The sequence below is a fragment of the Neopsephotus bourkii genome, unplaced genomic scaffold, assembly GCF_033783945.1.
Source record: "Neopsephotus bourkii isolate Nb327-2 ecotype Australia unplaced genomic scaffold, CSIRO-AGI_Nbou_v1 NB_1010, whole genome shotgun sequence".
Classification (NCBI taxonomy): Eukaryota; Metazoa; Chordata; class Aves; order Psittaciformes; family Psittacidae; genus Neopsephotus; species Neopsephotus bourkii.
In genome coordinates, this window is record NW_026901499.1 from 1 (window position 1) to 4237 (window position 4237).

Here is a 4237-nt window from a genome sequence, read left to right on the forward strand (position 1 = left end):
TTATCATTGCTATTATTGGTGGTAGCAGCAGTGAGAGCCCATGCCCTTCCAGGGAACTCTCAGTTACCTCCCCGGGCATGACGTGCTGTGGTATGGAATACCTCTTTGGCTAGCTTGGGTCAGGTGTCCTGTCTGAGCTTCCTCCTGGCCTCCCCTCCTCCCTGGCAGAGCATGAGACACACAAGTCTTTGGTCAGAGTAAACATGACTTAGTAACAACTGAAAACATCGGTGTTATCAGCTCTGTTCCCAGGCTGAAAGTCAAAACACAATGCTGCACCAGCTACTAAAAGGAGAAAAAACTGACGGCTGCTGCTAAATCCAGGACATTTGTTTATCTATATTTCAGCCTGCTCTTAGGCTATACAGCTGGCGCTCTCTCCTTGCTGATTTTTTTCTTACTCCAAGGCAGTTTTTTCACAATACAGGAATGTTCTCTACCTGAACTTTGTCTTTCTTTTCTAATATGTATGCATGAAACTGAGGGCATCCTTTCACAACTTGAGTTTTATGTTACGCAGGAATAATGGGTTGAGTTGTAGAAACAGTGAGTGATATGTAGGCCATGGCTTTTTCAAATTACTGCAAGAGAGAAGAAGTTAATACTGTGTTAGAAGGCCAAGGACTTGTGCTTTCTAGCACATTGTGAGCAGATTGGAAGTCTGAGGAACATAATGAAGAATTTGGTAGTTTGTGTGTCATTAAATTAATATTTGCCACTGAATGAAGAGTTTCAATTTCCTCAATGTGAGAGTGAGCAAAGTACAATAGCTGAAATAAATGTCACATGTTTAGGAACACTGTCAGCATGACTAATTTCTGATTTTATTCACAACTGTGTGCAAAATGCAGTGATAGAATATGGAAGATTAATGTAAAAAGGCTATTGAATTTTTTGTTTGTTTTCCAGGAAGCGATTTCAGGAATCCTTGTCTTAAATGACCTGAGATTTGGAGTTCTGCCTATGTGGCATCCCAGATTTCATGGCTGTAAGATGAGCATGTGAGCTTTAAAGTGCTTTGAATATACGATAATAATAAAAATAGGTACTTAAGTAGAACTGAATTAACTCAGTTGAAGTATTTATGCAGTGTTAATGCAAACTTGCATATTAAGCATTAGGGTATTAATCTTTGATATTTCATCTGTGTTTTTATATTTAACCATTTTTATGAATTTCAGTGCTAGCTGTAAACTAAAATGACTGAAAGAAGTTGGCACATGGAGTTGATGCAGATTTCTACTACTGGAGCAGGTGGATGGCAACACATGGTACAGCAGGACAGTTTGTGTTGGTTGTCATGCTTATGGGGGCTACAGTGAGCTTCATTTTCTGACCATTGTGTAAAAGTTAATATTCAGTTCCAGTCTGCCTTTAACTGTCAAACTGCAGTTGCCAGGAATTTGCTGTGGTCAGACATGTAGCAGAAAGAATTTTAAAACATTTATTTAATATATTTATTTTATTAGAGGGGAATTTTCTAGTGAAGATCTTAAATACAAGGTCACAGGGATGAATGGTGAAATTCTGGGATCTTGTGTTCCCTTTTAAATAGTGGGATTTGCATGTTCATCTTTTATTTCTTCTTTACTCCTATCTATTCTGTCCTAGTTAATCTAAACTTTCACAGTCATTACACCTTTCTCATCTCTCATACTGGAAACATGTTTTAGCTAGTAATGAGTCCCACACTGTTGTATGTTTAATTCCAAACTCTTCATCCTAAGTTTTGTGTATTTTTATTTAATTTATTTTCATAACTTCTTTCCTAGTGGTTCCTTTGTGCTGAGCTTTGTATGGCCTTTCTTCTAGACCACTGAACCTTTGTGAGGGAAGAATGTCTTGTTTACAGTCACCTCTTCTGCCCTGATCTGAACCCAACAGAGCCCAGAGCAGTCAGTGGCTGTGGGGCAGATTCTTGTCTCCAGCAAGGACCATGTCTAAGATGCATGTAGTTTTTAAAGGAATGAAAACCTCACTCTTGACTTCCACTGATCAGATGTAACTTGGTTCCTTTTTTTTTTTTTTTCCAGAGGCTTAGAAGTTACTCAGTTGTGGGTTTCCCGCATGCCTTTCCTCTCTGTTTTGTCTGTCTGGCAGAACTGTTATTCATATCAAAAAACATACACCATGCCTCACCTGCAGTACTGCGTTCAGCTCTGGAGTCCTCAGTACAGGAAAGACACAGACCTGTTGGAGAGGGTCCAGAGAAGGGCCACAAAAATGATCAGAGGGATGGTGCACCTTCTTTGAAAGTCAGTTCTAACCCAAACTATTCTATGATAATACCATAACAGCTGTAAGGCATAGTAAACATTCACTCAAACATGGAGCTCCTGTTGCAAGCCTGGAGAGCATGCAGAGAGTACGTTCCTTTGATTATGTGCATTTATGGGTTTTTGTCACTTTTAAAAATAAAAAATTGGTATTAATGAATGCCTGCTCTGCTTGCAGCCTGTTAGGACCAAAAGGTCTCTACTTCTGTGAAACATAGTTGCCCATTCACTCTGCTTGAGTGAAAAGTAGGTGTCTTACTAATACCACATGAATATAATTTGTGTCCTTTTATGGAGCCAAAGGTAGTGATACGTTTCAGACATTTATAGCAGTTTCCATTTTTGTTTTCCATGTCCATTTGAAAAAATAATTACAGAATAAAAGTCTTCTATATATGAGAAATACTAAGAAACTGCGAGCCATAGCTGTAGTTCACTATAGTATCAGCTGTACTTTCACAAATGTCTTGCAAGTTTTTGGATCTTGTTCAATTTATTTGTTCCATTTTTTTGTGCGATAGATCATATATAAAGGAGGAGTGTCACGAGGATGGAGCCAGGCTCTTCTCAGTGGCAAACAATGATAGGACAAGGGGCAATGGGTACAAACTGGAACACAAGAGGTTCCACTTAAACTTGAGAAGAAACTTCTTCTCAGTGAGGGTGACGACTGGAACAGGCTGCCCAGGGAGGTTGTGGAGTCTCCTTCTCTGGAGACATTCAAAACCCGCCTGGACACGTTCCTGTGTAACCTTATCTATGTGTTCCTGCTGCAGCAGGGGGATTGGACTAGATGATCTTTTGAGGTCCCTTCCAATCTCTAACATACTGTGATACTGTGATATTTACTTCTAATGCTTGTGTAAGTAATACGATTAGGGAAAAATACTTCATTACAGAGTATCTGTCAGCCTGTGCTTGTTTTCAGCAAGCTAGATGTTTATTAAAACAGGAACATTTTATGTTTAGCCTGTTAAGGTACTGCAGTAGAATAACCAAGCCTTGTACTTTTACTCAACAGCAGCAATGAGATGATGCTGCCATTAACTATAAAAGGATATTTGTTGATATTAAAAGAAAAAGAATTAATGCAGGGTTAAAAAGATCTTTGGATGCTGATACTAGAAAATAAATTAAGCTCTTCCGTGAGGATATAAAATTATCATCATCATCATCATCATCATGGCTTGACTTCGCGAACGAAGATTTGGGAAGGGCTTTTACCCACGCTTACTACAAGCGCGCTGATGACTAAGAAGGCCAATGTGGGATAGGCAAATCCGGCTACAAAAAGCACAGCAGAAGGTCTCCTTGGGTGGAACAGGTGGGACACGATTCTTCCTGCGTTGTCTTTCCTCCTCGAGACTAGTTCTTCGTGAGCACTCAAAGGAGTCAGCGGCATTATGTATGGTGTGCCTCCAAGTCTCCCGATTGGAGGTTAAGGTGGACCACTGATGGTAGTCAATGTGGCCAAGGCTAAGGTATTGTTTCAGGGAGTCCTTATATCTCTTCTTTGGGGCACCTCTCTTGCGGCTACTGGTGGCAAGTTCACCATAAAACACGATCTTGGGGAGGCGGTGATCCTTCATTCTAGAGACGTGCCCTGCCCAGCGCAGCTGCAATTTCAGCAATATGGCCTCGATGCTGGTGACCCCTGCCTGTTCGAGGACAGTGACATTAGACACATAGTCAGTCCAATGGATGTTTAGAATTGTACGGAGGCAGCACTGATGAAAGCGTTCCAGGAGTCGCAGGTGATGACGGTAGATGACCCATGATTCAGACCCATATAAAAGAGTAGACAATACAATGGCTCTGTAGACACTGACCTTTGTACTTTTCTTCAGGTGTTTATTACACCAGACTCTTTTATGGAGTTTTCCAAAGCCTCTGTATGCCTTTGCTATTCTGTTGTCTATCTCTTTGTCGATCGTGGCATCCGAGGAAATGATGCTTCCCAG

The 4237-nt window shown here is 40.6% G+C and overlaps 1 long non-coding RNA gene across 1 annotated transcript; it reads left to right on the top strand.

Annotated features, from left to right (window-relative positions):
- The first annotated feature begins 392 nt into the window (after nucleotides 1–392).
- Nucleotides 393–2434, top strand: LOC133215803 (uncharacterized). Its single transcript, XR_009726496.1, has 2 exons — nucleotides 393–1001; nucleotides 2101–2434. It is a non-coding gene; the product is annotated as an uncharacterized LOC133215803 (long non-coding RNA).
- The last annotated feature ends 1803 nt before the right edge of the window (nucleotides 2435–4237 follow it).